This window comes from Ovis aries, chromosome 21 (genome assembly GCF_016772045.2).
Source record: "Ovis aries strain OAR_USU_Benz2616 breed Rambouillet chromosome 21, ARS-UI_Ramb_v3.0, whole genome shotgun sequence".
Lineage (NCBI taxonomy): Eukaryota > Metazoa > Chordata > Mammalia > Artiodactyla > Bovidae > Ovis > Ovis aries.
This window is the reverse complement of record NC_056074.1, coordinates 19,575,277-19,594,612: the sequence shown is the minus strand read 5'-3', so window position 1 is coordinate 19,594,612 and position 19,336 is coordinate 19,575,277. Positions and strand designations below refer to the sequence as shown.

General features: G+C 42.6%; 1 protein-coding gene across 4 annotated transcripts in view; it reads left to right on the top strand.

The window, feature by feature from the left end:
• The window catches only part of GAS2 (growth arrest specific 2), a 139,473-nt gene that overhangs the window by 109,857 nt on the left and 10,280 nt on the right, over positions 1-19,336 (top strand). The window lies entirely within an intron of this gene.

Genomic DNA, 19,336 nt, shown 5'->3' with positions numbered 1-19,336 from the left:
GAATGGTGAGTTTTAAGCTAACTTTTTCACTCTCGTCTTTTACTTTCATCAAGAGGCTCAGCAATTCCTCTTAGCTTTCTGCCATAAGCATGGTGTCCTCTGTATATTTGAGGTTATTATTGATATTTCTTTTGGAAATCTTGATACCAACTTGTGCTTCATCCAGCCCAGCATTTCTCATGAAGTACTCTGCATATAAGAAGGGTGACAATATACAGCCTTGACACAGCCCTTTCCCAATTTGGAACCAGTCTGTTGTTCCACGTCATGTTCAAACTGTTGCTTCTTGACCTGCATACAGATTTCTCAGGAGGCAGGTCAGGTGATCTGGTATTCACATCTCTTTCAGAATTGTCCACAGTTTATTGTGATCCACACAGTCAAAGGCTTTGGCATAGTCAATAAATCAGAAGTAGATGTTTTTTCTGGAACTCTCTTGCATTTTCAATGATCCAACGGATGTTGGCAGTTTGATCTCTGGTTCCTCTGCCTTTTCTAAATCCAGCTTGAACATCTGGAAGTTCTTGGTTCACGTATTGCTGAAGCCTGGCTTGGAGAATTTTTAGCATTACTTGGCTAGCATGTGAGATGAGTGCAATTGTGCGGGAGTTTGAATGTTCTTTGGCATTGCCTTTCTTTGTAATTTAGGTTTCCTTATACTAGTCAATGGATATTCTAAATAGGACTTTTGTTTGTTTCTGCTTAGTTAAAATGGGGACTAAATTAGTTCTTAATAAATAAGTTTTGCAGATAAATTCTTTTTAGCATGATATCGAAAAAGTATGCAGATTTTAGAATAAAATATAAGATGGAGCCCTGGTCCTGTTTTGTCACTTTGAGTAAGTCATGCAGCTATTGTGAGAATGAATTTTCTCATCTGTACACAGGGGATTAATCATATTTGTGACAGATTCATTGTGAGAGGTAGAGAGGACTATTAGCCTAATAAAGAATGGTTATCATCACCACCACCATCATCAAAGTTGTTTTATTCCACCAAAACATGGGGATTTAAAAGAAAAATTAAGTGAAACAGTTGCTTATTTGAAAATCAATTGGGTAGCCCTGTTTGAAGACTCAACAAAGATGAGACTCAGGTGATCTGGGCAAAACATATTGAGCAAGTCATGGTATTGTTAGACCCTTCTTGTCAGTATCTGTGTGAAAGAAAGCATTGGATACTGACCTGTAAGGTACCTTGTAGCTTACATAGTTTAGTTTCCTCACCACCCAACCAAGACTTCTCCTTCCCAGCTCTCTGCCTTACACAAAGAGTACTACCTTGCAAGCTCCTGCTCTTCAGTGAGCCTAAGTTGCCTTGTCTACAAAATGGATATAGACACATCTGCCTTCTGGGCTGTTGCATTTAAGAGCCTGGCATATAGCAGAACTTGCTTAAACTGTAAGTGGCTCCCCTGGTGGCTCAGATGGTAGAGAATCCATCTGCCATGCAGGAGATGCAGGTTCGATCTCTGGTTTGGGAAGATCCCCTGGAGAAGGAACTGGCAACCCACTCCAGGATTCTTGCCTTGAGAATCCTGTGGACAGAGGAGCCTGGCGGTCTACAGTCTATGGGGTTTCAAAGAGTTGGACATGACTGAGAGACTAACACACACACAAAATGTAAGTGGCAGCTGATCACTCTGTGGAGTCCACTCCACCCTTCTCACAACCGCAGTTTGCTAGGTTCTTCGCCATCCTGGCCATGCCCTCTGGGTGCTCTAGAAGCTGGCGCTGTCCTTCCTCCACTCGGCCTGGGGATCAAGCCCAGGCCTGCACATGTTCTCACAATGGGGTCTAGGTCCTCTGTCTCTCTTCCATCTTCACTCTCCTTTAAGGGCGTGTAACCTTCATTCCTGAGGCATCTCTCTTGACACTCTTTCTCAATTAGTTGTTGCCTCTGAAGTCACGGGTTAGAGTCATTTGCAGACCATATTTCATCTCCTGGCCTGGCCACGGAAGGCTCCAGAAAACCTGAGACAGGCAAAAGCCTGGGGTTAAATTGCCAGAACAGCCTTACTCTTGGAGAACAAAAAGGTGGGGGGAGATTTAAAACTCCCAAATCCTCCTATTATGCTGTAAATGCTTCATCTTCAGGATTCTGAATGCCAAGGACAGCTTGTTTGGTCTGCGTGAGTTGTGGCTGTTTTGTCGTCTCAGTCCAACCTACTCTGTGTATCACAGACTCACACTTCAGAATATCTTTGCTGCTGACAGAAAAAAGCAGAAGTCAAACAACCCACACACTCAGAAAATACATCCTTGCAGGCTGCGTGGATAAAGACGATCAGTGGCACAAGGTATCTAGTGCCCTCTCTCCCTTCTTTTTCCACCTTCTGGGTGGGAGGGTACTCCGTCCCCTCCCACACGCTCACTCAGTCTCTGATTCACTCTGACATAGTATCCTCACTGGAAACTGCTTTTCCTTCCTCCTGATACATTCCTGCTGTATCAGAGCTATTCATAACAGGGCCTGCCAGAAGGTACTGAATCACCACCTGCTTAATATTTAAGAACAATATTACATACAGAACAAAGTAAGGCACATACGGAGCCCCACATACAGAACGTGCCGAGTAAAGGACTTTGCTGATGTCTTGGGAATTGGGGAATGCCCCCGTCACCTCCACAGCTGTGCCTTGATACTTTGTATGGATTACCAGGTTCTTCGGGGACTCTGCTAAGGGTGTCTCCACCTTTAGTTTCATTACTCTAGGGCAGCTCTTGCAGTTTTTGCTCTGAGCTCTCTGCCTTTCAAAGCACTGGATGTTATGCCGGCATCATTGGAAGAACTGTTAGCTTCCTGAGTGCCATTATTCAAGATAAGGTATCTACGGGAATATAAATGACAAAACAAAGAAACAATTAACATGGATGGTTTTATTTTATGGGGGAATTGGCATTATCATTCTGGAAGATGTCAACATGTTAACATGCCTAGAAATTGCTGTCTTGCTGACATTGACTATGAGTTAATTATATGTAATCCAGAATAGATTCTTAACATATGAGCACAATACATAGGAGTCAGTCTTCTTGAATAAGTCCTGCAGAATGACATAGTTTTTCATAGTTTGGCCAAGGCAAACCAAAGCAAACAAACGAACAAAAAAAAAACCCCATTCTCTCCTCTTCCCAAAGGAAAGCCACCTTTGTTGTGCCACCTCAGAATAGCTTGAAATGTTCTTCATTATATCTCATAGTTAAAACAGTCACAAAGCTTCTCAGACCTTCATTTCTGAGTTCAGTTCTACATTTACATCAGTGGTGTTTAAAAAAAATGGGGAAAGGAGAACTTTATCTGAGCTGTCAAATCAATCTTTATTTTTTAAACAACTCGTTAGATAGAAATATTGGTAGAGATAACTAAATAGTCTTGAGGTAGATTTTTGAAGATTAACTGAAAGTCCAGTCAGGGATTTCTTCACTCAATAAGTCACTCTAAGTCCATTCATCTGCTTACTCATTCTGCAAAAGGTTATTGCTTATTCATTATTTGTGAGGCTCTGTGTTCAATAATAGTAACTTGGAGTTAGTATTAATAATTAATCATATCTCAAGATGTACCTTGGACTTGTTGCTGAGGTCCTAGAATATAATCAGTGATGGAGGACAGAAATGATTCTAACTGTATCTACCGCTCTGTGCATAGGTGTGTGCTCAGTTACGTCCAACTCTTTGTGACCCCTGGCTTTCCTGGTGGCTCAGCTGGTAAAGAATCCACCTGCAATGCAGGAGACCTGGGTTCCATCCCTGGGTTGGGAAGATCCTCTGGAGAAGGGCATGGTAACCCATTCCAGTATTTTTGCCTGGAGAATCCCCATGGACAGAAGAGCCTGGCTGGCTACAGTCCATGGGGTTGCAAAGAGTCAAACACGACTGAGCGACTAAGCACAGCACAAAACTGTAGCCAGTGAGGCTCCTCTGTCCATGGAATTTTCTAGGCAAGGATACTGGACTGAGCTGCCATTTCCTACTCCAAGGGATCTTCCTGACCCAGGGATTGAACCCGAATATCTTTTTATATGTTTAAATTAATTAATTAATATAAATTGGAGGCGAATTACTTTACAGTATTGTGGTGGCTTCTACCATATATTGACATGAATCAGCCACGTGTGTACATGTGTCCCCCATCCTGAACCCCTCTACCACTTCCCTCCCCATCCCATCCCCCTGGGTCATCCCAGTGTACCGGCTTTGAGTGCCCTATTTCGTGCATCAGACTTGGACTGGTTATCTATTTCACATATGGTAATATACATGTTTCAAAGCTATTCTCTCAAATCATCCCACCCTCCCCTTCTCCCACAGAGTCCAAAAGTCTGTTCTTGACATCTGTGTCTCTTTTGCTGTCTTGAATATAGGGTCGTCATTGCCATCTTTCTAAATTCCATGAAAGTATCAGTATTTTTCTTTCTGACTTACTTCACTCTGTATAATAGGCTCCAGTTTCATCCACCTCATTAGAACTGACTCAAATGCACTCTTTTTAATGGCTGAGTAATACTCCATTGTGTATATATACCACAGCTTTCTTATCCATTCATCTGCTGGTGGACATCTAGGTTGCTTCCATGTCCCGGCTATTATAAACAGAGCTGCGATGAACATTGGGGTACATGTGTCTCTTTCAATTCTGGTTTCCTCAATGTGTATGCCCAGTGGTGGGATTGCTGAGTCATATGGCAGTTCTATTTCCAGGTTTTAAGGAATCTCCACACTGTTCTCCATGGTGGCTGTTCTAGTTTGCATTCCCACCAACAGTGTAAGAGGGTTCCCTTTTCTCCACACCCTCTCCAGCATTTATTTGAACCCATGTATCTTGCATCCCCTGTACTGGCAGGCAGATACTTTACCACCGCACCAAATTTCTATGAATGTCACCCTTGCATGGAAATGCTGTTTATGGAGATAGACAAAAACAGGTTGCTGCCTCTGTCACTGAAGTCACAAAATCACAAAAGGAATAGACCACAGATTGGATGGGATGTTAATGGCTTTGGTGGGCTGCAAGCTTGTGTCTCCTTCAGTGGCAAGCTTTACTTTCGTAACCTTCTCCACAACTATTTGGCATTTTCAGTTCTGTCTTTGAGGACTTATCAAAAAGTGAGAAAAGGCATCTCAAACTACTGAAAATGTGACTCTCATGGTCACTACCCTATGGATTCTCAACACTTGCTGCATATTAGAATAACCTGGAGACCTTTAAGAAAACTCCCCTTCATGAGAAATGCTTGATTTAATTAGCCTGGGGTAGGGCCTTCATTTTCCCATATGAATTATTTTTCCCTAACAGCAGGAAATGGGCACAAATTGTTTTTGCAACTGATGCAATACATTTATAGCACTTATCTCTGTTTGGTGAGGAAGAATAGAAATTAAGATAAAATCCCTAACCTCAAAAAGCTCACAGACTTTGGGCTCTCTGAAATGTATAATATGAATCTCGCTTCTGGTGCTCATTATGCTGTCTGACCCTGGCCAGGCTGTTTGATCTTCTTCATCCTTGGAAATTAAACTACAAAAGGAAAAAGCTAATACATTCCACATGAGATGATTAAAAGTATTAAGTAAGTGAGAAAATGCTCAACAAAGAGTGACAAATATGATCAACATCATTATTATAAATGACAGATGTATAATTTATATAATTGCATATAATATATGCAGTTTATGTTCATATATATAATTATATATATGCATACTCACATGTACACTGAATATTTGTTATGTAGAGAAACAACTATTTAAGAATACAAAAGATTTATTCAGAAAACAGGGGGCTTCCCTGTGGCTCAGATGTAAGGAATCTGCCTGCAATGCAGGAGACCCAGGTTTGATCCCTGATTTAGAAGGATCCCCAGAGAAGGAAATGGCAACCCACTCGTCTTCTTGCCTGGAGAATTCCATGGACAGAGGAGACTGGCAGGGTACACTGTTCAGAAAACAAAGGCAGCTTAATAACTTTAAGTCCAGTAAAAGAAATACATGGCATTGGTGAGAATTGTTGGGGAAATCATGTTTACTTCTTTTGTTCCAAGAGAATTTAGACAATGTTCAGGGGTGAAGCCATGCACTTATGTGCTGCTGCCACCTAGAGTCCAGATCTAACAACTGCAGTCTTGCTATGCCTTCCTTTCGTTGCCTGGTATTCAGGGTTGGAAACCGGCTTGGTACCTTGATAATCATTTTGAAACAGATGTTAAATGACATTGAAGTGTATCTGTAGGAATTTGTTTCCCTTCCCTTTTCAAGTATGTAATAGTGAATTCCTGCCGCCCCAAGCAGAATGGGTTACTGGCTTCTTGCTGGTCAGGTGACTTGTCTGTCTTTAATGTGTCAGGGCATATCTGCAACATGAAATGGTGTCTATTTCCTCCTCAGTTTTGTGTTTTAGCAAAGCATTGCTGATCTACAGGAAGAAGGAATGCTGTCAGCACTTGTCCTCTGTTACCACAATAAAATGTTTCTATTTTGTTGTTCAGGCACTAAGTTGTGTCCGTGGACTGTAGCACGCCAGACTCCTCGGCACACTGCCTCCCAGGGTTTGCTCAAATTCATATCCAGTTATTTCTATAGGAAAGTGTTATTTGGTGAGTTTTGCATGTTGTGTGATCTGATGAGAATTTTTTTTTTCTTAAACAGGAGTGGTTTCAATATGATTTGGCTTCATATGAAGAGCCATATGATAGAGAGCAAGGTTTCTTAAATTTGACGCAATTGACATAGTGGACCAGACAGTCCTTACTGTGGGGGGCTGTCCTGTGCCTTGTGCTGCTGCTGCTGCCAAGTCACAACTGTTCGAGGAGGTTTAGAAGCATCTGTGGCCTCTGCCTCCTAGATGCCAGAGCAACTCCCCCTCCTAGTGGAGAAAACCAAAAATGTCTCCAGAAATAACCAAATGCCCTTGGGTTAAGAAACACAAATGCGAAACCATATTATGGTAATTACGTACAAATAGGTGATTTTTATGCTTTTTAGTTTTTAAAATATTTTTTAAACTGGAGTACAATTGCTTTACAATGATATGCTAGTTTCTGTTATACAATCAAGTGAATCATAAACACACACACACATTATCCCCTCCTTCTTGGACTTCTTTTCCACCCCCTTCATCCCACCCTTCAAGGTCATCACAGAGCACCGAACTAAGCTTCCTGTGCTTTAAAGTGGGTTCCCACTAGCTAGCTATTTTATGATAACAATGACGCCCCCCCACCCCGCCCCGCCCACACGTCCATTCTCTACGTCTGTGTCTCTACTCACGTCTTGGAAATAGGTTCATCTGTATCGTTTTTCCAGATTTGGCACGTATGCATTAATGTACAGTACTTGCTCTTTTTGACTTCACTCTGACAAACTCCAGGTCCATCCATATCTCTACTGCTGCTGCTGCTGCTGCTAAGTTGCTTCAGTCGTGTCTGACTCTGTGCTACCCCAGAGACCGCAGCCCACCAGGCTCCCCCGTCCCTGGGATTCTCCAGGCAAGAACACTGGAGTGGGTTGCCATTTCCTTCTCCAATGCATGAAAGTGCAAAGTAAAAGTGAAGTCGCTCAGTCATGTCCGACTCCTAGCGACCCCATGGACTGCAGCCTACCAGGCTCCTCCATCCATGGGATTTTCCAGGCAAGAGTACTGGAGTGGGGTGCCATTGCCTTCTCCGCCATATCTCTACAAATGACCCAGTTTCATTAAGTCTAGTGTTTGCACTAGTTGGAGACAGATTATATGATGCCTGGTGAATTGTCAGCAAATTCAATCCATCTATTCATTGATTTTTTAAATTCAAATGAGTGGTCTGAATTTGAATCCCAGTTCTGCTACTTTCTAAATTTTGTGATTAAATAACTTAACATATCGAGGTTTAATTTTCTTCTACTCTAAACTGGAGAGTAGCTATATCTACTTCAAGAAATTAGTATGAAAATAAATGAGATGTCACATTTAAATCCTTAGCACAGTGTCTGCTAATTAGTAAGTACTCAATAATTATTTGTTATTGTTTAATAGATGTTTTTATTTAGTGCTTTGTGCTGGGGATCATACCAGTCACTAAAGAGGTAATGCTAGTTAACCTGTTTTTCCAAAATAGATTAAAGTTGTGATGGAGAAAGAAGTTAAATGAAGGTTTACATAATTCTTTTGACTACTATTGTGATAGGTGAAGAAGAGGAAGGTGAACCTATTAGGTGTCATTTTATCAGGAATGACGCTAACATGACAGATGTTTTTAGAAAATCGACTGCTAGTCAATAGTCAGTCAGCTGCAGTAGAGAAAAACCCTACTTCCTGAGGCCATATGATCACCTCCTAGACTAGAAAATCATCCCACTTTATACTGGGTTGGCCAAAAAGCTCATTTGGGTTTTTCTATATGCTGTGATGGAAAAACCTGAATGAACTTTTTGGCCAACCCACTACACCCAGTTGCATACTGAGTTGTAAACTAAGAGACAGTTTAGAGTGAAGGCTGATTATAACACATTAATTATGATGAAGTGTTTTTCTAACTTGGCGTAATAGAAAAGCATGGACCACAGAACCTGTCCCGGAAGTTGCTCTAAAGGAGTGGACTATCTGGCAAGGCAGTTAGCCTCCTGTGTCTCACTTTCTTCCCCTGTCAATGGGGAATGTATAGCATCCCCATTTTGCCTGGCTTGCATCATATCAGAGCGGAGGACGATTCCCATCTGTGAATCTGTGGTGTATTCTGGAAGAGGATAACATCAACCCTGGCGGGGAGGGGTGTAGGGAGGAGGCAAGGTGAGAATGAGGTAACTGGGACACTGTGAGAACTCTTCTAGCAGGCGCACCCCACCAGCCCAGGCAACCATCTTCAACTTGGACCACTGCAGTGGCTTCCAAACTGGCCTACTTCATCTACTCTGTCCTCCTTTCTACGTAGTCATCACAGGGCAGCTAGAGTGAGCTTGTAAAAAATGCGAACATATTATCCCACCCCCCACTCAGAGTTTGTAAAAATCCTCCCTTTCTCTTCAGCTCAGTCCAAGACTCAGTCATTTCAGCCCTTTCCTAAATACTGTAAACATTTCTTACCCAATCTCTTTTACTCCAAGACTTGACTTTTCTGTGCATCTGCTGGAGGTCTTCAGGTGAGAGAAATCTTGTCATGCCAGTAGCTTGCTTTAAACCCATCAGTGATCCACTTTGTCCCATGTGCATATAATTCAAGGTCATCTTACACTTGGTCACTCTTTACCTCAGTAGCTGCATCTCCTAACAGTCTCCCCTTCGTCCCTCTCACATTTTAGCCATGGTAACAGTGAACTGGCTTCCCTGGTGGCTCAGTGGTAAAGAACCCATCTGCCAGTGCTGAGTGGGTTTCCCTTGTGGCTCAGCTGGTAAAGAATCTGCCTGCAGTACAGGAGACCTAGGTTCAATCCCTGGGTGGAGAAGAACCCCTGGAGAAGGAAAAGGCTACCCACTCCAGTTTTCTGGCCTGGAGAACTCCATGGACTGTATAGTCCATGGGATCACAAAGAATTGGGAGTACAAATGCTAGAGATGTGATTTGATCCCTGGTTTGGTAAGACCCCTTGGAGGAGGAAATGGCACCCTACTCCAGTATTCTTGCCGGGGAGATCCGATGGACAGGAGCCTGGTGGGCTCCAGTCCACGATGTTGCAAAGAGTCAGCCACAACTTATCAACTAACAACAGTGAACTAGTGTCCTGTTCAGACTGTGCTGCTTTATGTTTTTGTCCCTTTGCACATGCTTTTCCCTTGGCCTGCGATGTTCTTTTGCCCCTTCTTTATCCAACAAAATTCTACTTTTCTTCAAGACTCAGATCATTTCCTGCAACAAATATTTGCAAGAACTCTTGCCCCTCAAGACTAGGCTGAAAGTATGTATCTCCAATATGCTCTCATCCTCTGCAAACCTTTATCAGAACAAGCCTGATAAAGGAATGTAGGAGATGATTAAAATTAAGTTAAATTAAAAAGATCAAATGGACTCAACATGAAAAGAAAAGAAAGATAGGTCAGGCAAGATTAAGTTCCCTTCCTGAACACCTCTTAGGATATGGGAGAGACAGGGAAGAAAGGGAAATAGGTTTGAGAGTTAAGAATTGATAGATGGTAAAGGTGCTGAGGCTGGTTAATGGAGTTTTATGAAATTGTACAAAGAGCTTGTAAAGGTATAGCAGGCACAGAGAGTTCTCTAAATGGAGAACTAGGCAAAGAGGGTAGAGGAGGGCATTAGGTGAAGATGTCACACTTCAAAGACGCTGCCAAAGAAAGTCCATCTCAAGTTGTAGGTCTCAGGGCTGAGGTCTAAAGGCCCTCAGACAGTCATGCTTTTAATAACTAGTTAGTGGCCAAAATATGAGGCATCCATTTCTGAAGGCCACTGACATACCTTTAACATTAGTTACGAAATTCTTGCTTTTGATCTTGCTATAGAAGAAGCTGGTTAGATGCTAGGGCGGCTTAGATCACAAAATGACAGAAAAGAACCCTGAGTGGCCTTAAAAGATATTAGAACAAACCAAAGAGGGCATTTAAGACAGAAGATAGAGCAGAATCACAGCGAGTTATATCATCGCTGGCTTTGCCTCCCTTAGACCTAAAGTGCAGATAAGGGAATGGCTTCAAGCTGTCTACAGTGGTGACATTTTTCTTAACAAGTTAAGGACAGAGTCTGTATCTGAGGCCCTTATGTTAACACATATACTGGAGAAAGAAATGACAACCCACTCCAGTATTCTTGCCTGGAAAGTCCCATGGACAGAGGAGCTTGGTGGGCTACAATTCATGGGGTCGCAAAAGAGTCAGACAAGACTTAGTAACTGAACAACATTACTGGAGGTGTGGGTGAATTTGAAACAAAGCATTGGGAAGGATAGACTAGTCACTGAGAAACAGGTATAACTGCTCCTTTAACATCATAATTTAACTTGGAATAAAAGGACGCAGGAAAGGGTTTGATCAGAAAAATCATGGTTTCTCATTGATAGGCAGAGAGAGGTAAAGCTGTGCAGATAAGTTCTTGACATATGGGAAGATACTTGTATTGGGTTGACCAAAAAAGTTTGCTTGGGTTTTCTCCATAAGATGACACAGAAAAGCCCGAATGAATACTTTGGTCAACCCAATACAACAGGAATGTGTCATCACATGGCAGTGGGTTGTTGAGGAGAAAGAAGGAAGTAGCCAAGGAACCCACATGGCTGAGGAATTGTTCTGTGGGTTTTGTGATGAGAAAATTCACATTATTTAAGAGCAATGGGTTGAACTAGATGGAAAGTATTCCATTGTGTCAGCCAGGCCCTACTTAGACAAACAATGTCTCTCTAACAGTAGTTGAAGGAAAAAAAAAACAAAACACAGTAATGGATGTATATATATTCATATCAGATGGGATAAATGTGTTAAAATCATTGCTCTTCCTTTTATTGCTATAATACATCTGTACACACATCTCTCATACACATACATGCACATATGAAAGACTTTTAAAAATCATGAGAAAATTATAGAACTGAGAGAAGAGAGATATAAAATTATGGAAATGGGCAAAGAAAGATGGACTGGTGAAAAATGTCATGTAAACTGTGAGAGAAAAAGAGATATCTGAATTCTTGAAAGCAAATGAATTTGAGGGCAAAGAAAATATGCAAGCTTTGGAAGTTCTTGTCTGAAAACGATGAATTTGAGCAGTGTCAGGTAATCCTTCTTAGGGTATTAGCTATGTGTAACTTTTATCAAGAGAGTTTGCATCATTCTCCCTATGGGGATCTTGGGGTGGCCCTAGGGAACAGTAGGCTCATTTATAAGTTAACATGTGACCTGAAGCAAGGATGGATAGACCCAGTCAGTGATGAATTGATTAATTGTTCTGCACTTGGTCTTTAGGACAACTGAATAATTTGGAAGTGAGCTCTAAACTTCGCCTCCTCCTATTGGAAAATGAAGGCTGAAAATAGAGTATTCAGTAAAGAGAGATTTTTGAGTTCAGAATAACGTAGTCTATTTAAAACATGTATCAAGGAGTGTAACTGTGTGAAAGGGAAAGACGAAGGGTTTTTTAAATACCATATTCACAAGGAGCTCAACTTGGTGCTTTGTGATGACCTAGAGGGGTGGACTAGAGGGGTGCATGGGAGGCTCAAGGGGGAGGAGATATATATATATATATATATATAGGCGTATATATATATATATATAGGCGTATATATATATATACGCCTATGGCTGATTCATGATGTTGTACAGCAGAAATGAACACAACACTGTAAAGTAATTGCATTCCAACAAAAAATGAGAAGAAAAGGTAAAAAGGAGCCCCCCAGGCCCCTCTGTCCATGAGATCTCCAGCAAGAATACTGGAGTGCGGTGCCATTGCCTTCTCCAGGGGATCTTCCCAATCCAGGGATCAAACCCAGGTGTCTTCAGCTCCTGTATTGCGAGGCGGGTTCTTTACCACTGAGTCACCCGGGCAGTCCCTATATATTGGTGAGATCGGTGTGTATTTTTCTTCTCTGCTCTTGAATAGTTTAAATAGCATGAGAAACTGAAAGGAAGAGCAATGCCTCTGTGCCTCAGAGAAGATTTTGGAGATAGTGAGGGTCACAGGCAAGGAAAAGTGAAAGTTGCTCGGTTGTGTCTGACTCTTTTGCCACCATGGAATTCTCCAGGCCAGAATACTGGAGTGGCTTCTCCAGGGGATCTTCCCAACCCAGGGATCGAACCTAGGTCTCCCATATCGCAAGCAGATTCTTTACCAGCTGAGCCATCAGGGAAGCCCAAGAGTACAGGAGTGGATAGCCTATTCCTTCTCCAGGAGATCTTCCTGACCCAGGAATTGAACCAGGGTCTTCTGTGTTGTAGGCAGATTCTTTACCAACTAAGCTATCAGGGAAGCCCACAGGCAAGACAGTGATTGGCATCTTATCAGAGCGGAGGGAGAAGCAGGAACGATCAGGGATTATGACCTTGGAGAGAAAGCTTCTCGAAGAGAAATGCTAAGGCTTATAAATGTAGGCTTATAATAGTTCAAGAGTCAGCAGGAACAGGAGAGGATAAAACAAACGATAGGGAAGTTGTGAATGTCAGAGCTTTTCCTTCCTGAGTTCACATCATTTTATCTGAGGATATTATGATGTTGTTAATGCTGGGAGAAGTCCAAATATGAATAATATGAAAATAATTTTAAAGGAACATTGGAGAATCAAATGAAATGGTGGTGCAAAGGATTTTGTAAGTGAAAAAGTCCTAATGAAATGTTAGTAAACATTTGCAATTAGGTAGCCAGGTTGGACCTCAACTCTGAATCGTCTTCCGTTACCTAGTACTCCTGAAGTATGTCCAAAGGGGGAAAAAAGTCATGATTAAATGTGTAGTGATTTCAGGTAGAACTGCATCTGTTTATAGTGAAGTATATGAGCCTCTCAGCGAGTTTGCAAATGTATAAAGGTTTCATAGCATTAAAATAATGTATGGATATTTTTCCTATGTTCAGTTCAATTCAGTTCAGTTCAGTCGCTCAGTCATGTCCGACTCTTTGCAACCCCATGAATCACAGAACGCCAGGCCTCCCTGTCCATCACCAATTCCCGGAGTTCACTCAGACTTGCGTCCGTCGAGTCAGTGATGCTATCCAGCCATCTCATCCTCTGTCGTCCCCTTCTCCTCCTGCCCCCAATCCCTCCCAGCATCAGAGTCCTTTCCAATGAGTCAACTCTTCATATGAGGTGGCCAAAGTACTGGAGTTTCAGCTTTAGCATCATTCCTTCCAAAGAAATCCCAGGGTTGATCTCCTTCAGAATGGACTGGTTGGATCTCCTTGCAGTCCAAGGGACTCTCAAGAGTCTTCTCCAACACCACAGTTCAAAACCATCAATTCTTCGGCACTCAGCTTTCTTCACAGTCCAACTCTCACATCCATACATGACCACTGGAAAAACCATAGCCTTGACTAGATGGACCATTGTTGGCAAAGTAATGTCTCTGGTTTTGAATATGCTATCTAGGTTGGTCATAACTTTTCTTCCAAGGAGTAAGCGTCTTTTAATTTCATGGCTGCAGTCACCATCTGCAGTTCCTATGTTGGTGTTCTAGAAATCCTATGTTTCCCTTTTTGTTTTTGTTTCCTAAGTAGCAGAACTGAGGGTTTTAAATGAAATTTTAATTTTTGTGAAGCAACACACACACACACATATATGTAGTTAATAAAAGGGTGCTGAAAGAGTTATGACAGAAAACAGCAAAACTGCCCCATCCCTCTTCAGCCTTTCCACTCTTTTCTTCCCCTGAGTTCTCCCTATGGGCAGCTAGCTTCACTGCTGGAAGCTATTTCTTCTTTTCTTTTGTCTCCAAATTTCTAAACTATGTAATTAAGCTGTTCTTTCTTAGTTTTTAAATGTTAGACATTTTCTGTGGTCTACCCATAAACACCAAGGTGGCAAGAGTGGGAAGATGGCGATTTATCCATTTTATGCTCCTTTAACCCCACTGCATACATCTTCCTTTCCTCCTATTTGCTGAGATGACACCTCACTGATGGTCAAATCAGTACTGTAGTCGGTATTTGCTTTATAACTGTCACATAAATCCTGTAGTGTGTCACGATTACTTTTCCTTTTTGTAACCATTTCTATTTTGCTTGAAGTTGATAATGTCTTATTTTTTGGCCTAAGTATAATTAAAAACCCTATCAGATCCTTTGAGAGAACTGGGAAGCCCATTACCATGATAATGTCACAGGCAGACACACCAGTTCATCTATTGGTTTCATTTCTGGTCCCTCTGTGTATATCCTCCCACTGCAGGTCAGCCTCACAGCATCATCTGAGACATTTTAAAAACTTGTTTTGGTGTTGGATTTCCAGTTTCCTGCATCACACATCTTCTGAGGATTACTCTCTTGTTTTCTTAGCACACATCCTGAGAAAAATGTAATCATTCATTCATCCAGCGTATATTTAATCAACATATACTCTGAAACCTGCAGTGTTCTGGGCCTTGAGGATATATCAGAGAACAAAGCAGAGGATCCCTGGCTTCCTTGAGGACCTTATATTCCTGTGAGTGTGCGTGCACGTGTGTGTGTGTGTGTGTGTGTGTGTGTGTGTGTGTGTGTGTGTGTAGGGTCACCAGATCAATTGCAGGATGCTCAGTTTCATTTCAATTTCAGATAAACCACAATACCTTTGTGTATGAATATGTGCTAAACATTGCAGGGGACAGATTGAGAGGTTGCTCGTTTGAAATTCAGACTTAACTGGGTGTCCTGTATTTTTATATTCTAGCAATCCTAGTTGAGATAGAACCAATAAACACAATAAATACGTAAGTTCTAGAGCTTGCTGTAAAGTGACAAATGTTCTCCTGGGGCAGGAAAGGAAAACTGGGGCAAGGCAAGCCGGGAGTGCCGAGAGGAGAGACTGCAGGGGTTTTTATTTTTATTTGGACTTTTGGATTTTTTAGTATCTTGGCCCAATTTATTTATTTAATTTTTACCTTGCCCTTGTGCCATGTGGGATCTTTGTCCCTTGACCAGGGATCCAACCTGCGTCCCCCTGGAGTGAAAGCACAGTCTTTAGCAATAAAAACATTTTGTACTGAGGTATAGCCAACAATATTGTGATAGTTCAGGTGAATAGCGAAGGGACTCAGCCATATGTATACATGTACCCATTTTCCCCCAGACTCCCCTCCCATCCAGGCTGCCCCATAACATTGAGCAGAGTTCCCTGTGCTATGCAGTAGGCCCTCATTGGCTATCCATTTTAAATACAGCAGGGTGTTCATGTCCATCCCAAACTCCCCAATGATCCCTTCCCCTTAAGAGTAATTGGCTTCCCTGGTGGCTGAGATGGTAAGGAATCTGCCTGCAATGCAGGAGACCCAGGTTCAATCCCCGGTTTGGGAACATCCCCTGGAGAAGGAAATGGCAACCCGCTCCAGGATTCTTGCCTGAGAAATCCCTTGGACAGAGGAACCTGGGGAGGTAGTCTGTGGGATCGCAAAGAGCTGGACATGACTGAGCAACTAACACTTTCACTTTCATTGCTTTTCGCTGAGTATTAGGGTAGGCGCATTCAGCAGATGAGAGATTAGCAAGGTCATAGAGGTGCAGAGCTAGCCCTCCAGTCATCTAGTGAGAGTGTCTGTTAGACAGGAGGAACACTAAGTCAAGAGCGTCCCTGGAGAGGCCTGGAGTGCCTGAGAAATAGCAAGGAGGCCTGAGTGGCTGCCTTATAGCGTGTGAAGGGCCCAGTGGCAGCACATGAAGTCGGAGCAGTAACAGGAGTCCGGGTCACGCAGGAACTGGGAGGCCTTTGGAAGGACTCTCTAGTGTGTTCCCGGTGAAATGGAGAGCTGCACAGGGTTCTGGGTGGAGGTGTGGCCTGAGCTGACTTCTGTTTGAATAAGATCCCTCTAGTTTCTCTGCTGAGAATGTACCGATGGGCGGAACAGGAGCAGGAAGAGCAGTTGGAAGGTTATTGCAGAGATCCAGGTGAGATGAAGGAGACTTGGGATGAGGGAGGTGGCAGCAGCGATGCTGAAAACAGATTGGATTCAGATTCGGGATGGATTTTTCCCCTCTCATTTTATCATGAAAAATTTCGAAGCAATACTGAGAAGTCTATATCCATCGAACTACCATCTGGTTCTACAGTGAACACTTTGCTGGATTGGCTTTATCGTCTCTCTGTCCCTCTCTCCATCCTGTGCCTGAGTCATCCCCTAGTCCTTTCTGATTCAGTTCCTACAAAGATGAACCTTCAAGTTCCTGCTGTGATGATGTGGTCATTGGTACCAGGAGAAGAGTCATAGCATAGCACATCTGGCCTGGGATGCAGTGAATCTGGGATCAGTTCAATTCAGTCCTTCAGTTGTGTCCTACTCTTTGCGACCCCATGAATGGCAGCACGCCAGGCCTCCCTGTCCATCACCAACTCCTGGAGTTCACTCAGGAGTGACATAGACTCATGGACATAGACTCATGTCCATTGAGTCGGTGATGCCATCCAACCATCTCGTCCTCAGTCATCCCCTTCTCCTCCCGCCTTCAATCTTTCCCAGCATCAGGGTCTTTTCGAATGAGTCAGTTTTTCGCATCAGGTGGCCAAAGTATTGGAGTTTCAGCTTCAGCATCAGTCTTTCCAATGAACACTCAGGACTGATTTCATTTAGGATGGACTGGTTGGATCTCTTCGCTGTCCAAGGGACTCTCAAGAGTCTTCTCCAACACCACAGTTCAAAAGCATCAGTTCTTAACTGATCCTTATACTGATTTTCAGCAGATTCTCCCCTTTCTTTTAGCTACATTTCCCTCCTCACCCGATGGAAATACCTGATGATTTTAAAACCTGAGTTTCCTATAGTTTCAAGGCATGATCTGACTTGCTTCTTTTTGTCAGCTGTCATTTCAGGTTTTTAGTTTCGGCTTTCTCCACTTTCAGTCAGTTATGACTCACTTACCTTTTTTCCATCTTCTAAAACTGTCTTTGACTTTTCTTGTCTCCTATTACATCCTCTCAATGTCCTTTGCCGTGGTGGCTTCAAAACATTTTTATGCCTTGCCTTTCATTTCAATGGGGCTTTTAGAGAAAGGAGACTTGTGTTTTCAAGTATTTTGTCAGCATAAAAGATCTGAATGTATTTAGTAATACTTTATTTTCTGTTTTAATGGATCTACGAAATACTAAAAATACATTAAATCCAGTGGTAAAGTAGTAATATTTCCAGCATCTAGATTCCAGACACTGTTGTTCCTTTTCAGGACCTGGAGGACACCAGGATGGAAACCAGTGCTGTATATCATTGTCAGCAAATGTTAACCTTTGGCTCTCCCAGCACTGGTTCTAGTCTGTTGGCTTTTGGTAAAGGTGTTTAGAAGACAGAATGGGAGTTCAGACTGAGTCCAACATGACCCCGTTTGGTTAATGGAAGGGGTGGGTTTTCATTGCCTCTCGGAGCCCATGTCCCCTTTCTGAATAGTTGTTGCATCTTCCGGGCGGATGAAGTCTAGTTTCAGCTGGAGACATCCCAGCTACAAATCCTACCTCTAGACAACTGTGCATTTCCAGCGCCAGCATTTTCCAGCTCGTTGCTTTCACTGTGCTGAGTGTTCCATTAAATATTTATCATAACTTTGCCTTCCATGTCTGAAACGGTGCCATGGACTGGTAATTAGGTTGCGGCTAAGGATTCTCAATTTCATTCAGTGCAGAAGTGGGAAAATGGAGACCTTCCATGACGAGGAGATGAGACCTGACAGGCAATTGGCAGTCGTTGCTCCTTCACATATTTCCAGACAGACGCAGAGGGAACTTTTTGCCAGTCGATCATTACATTCATCTGCTAGTTGCTCTTCTCACGTTTGCTTCTAGAAAGAAGTTACTGAGAGTCATTTGTCCCTATTGAGTCTGAGGATTAAACTTTTTACCCCTCCAGAAGGAAACTACAGAAGTAAGCCAAAGATTTTTTTTTCTGGTCAGCCTTAAGAGCCAGAGGGTTTTGGATTCAAGGCCCTGTTCATGCTGGATGATTGGTTCTTACCATTTAGGACACTGCAACAGTTCACCCTTCAAATAAGGGTTTGAGGATTATATTCCCCCTGGTGTATGTTATTACCGAAGACAAAAATATCGCAAAACTGGGAATCAGAAGACAAGGTCTGTGTTCTTGCTGTGTACCCATGAGCTACCCACCTAACCTCTCTGAAAGCCAAAGTGTTAGTCTCTCAGTTGTGTCCAACTCTGTGTGACCCCGTAGTCTGTCCATGGAATTCTCCAGGCAAGAATACTGGAGTGGGTTGCCATTCCTGTCTCCAGCGGATCTTCCTGACTTGGGGGATCAAACCTGGGTCTCTTGCCTTGCAGGGAGATTTTTTGTTTACCATCTGAGCTACCAGGGGAGAACCTTTCTCCATTTGTGCAATGGAAACAGTCATATTAACCTCTCAAACCACTGGGCAGTTGTGATAACAAAACAAAATGATTTAAGTGAAAGTATTTTGCAAGCTGTCAGAGGTTTCTGCTCTGCAGTTTCCTTTCAGACTATGGGGCCCAGAACAGAGCCCTAAGTGTACAGTGTACCTAAGTTTCAGTATTTTTGTATGGGTTAAACAATCAGGTTCGACTTTAAGTAAATTCTTCCAATAAGTTCCTTATTCTGTTCTGGGTCTTGATATGATCATGAGTGGAGACATTATAAAATGGCAACAGCTATTCCAAAAGAAAAGGGGTATTGTCCAAGGGAAGAGTCTAGGTAAGAACCCAGACAATCATGACTCCTGGTGAAGCACCTTTAGGGGGTATAGTTTAGTGGTAATGAGTATTGCCTTTGAGGTCAGAGAAA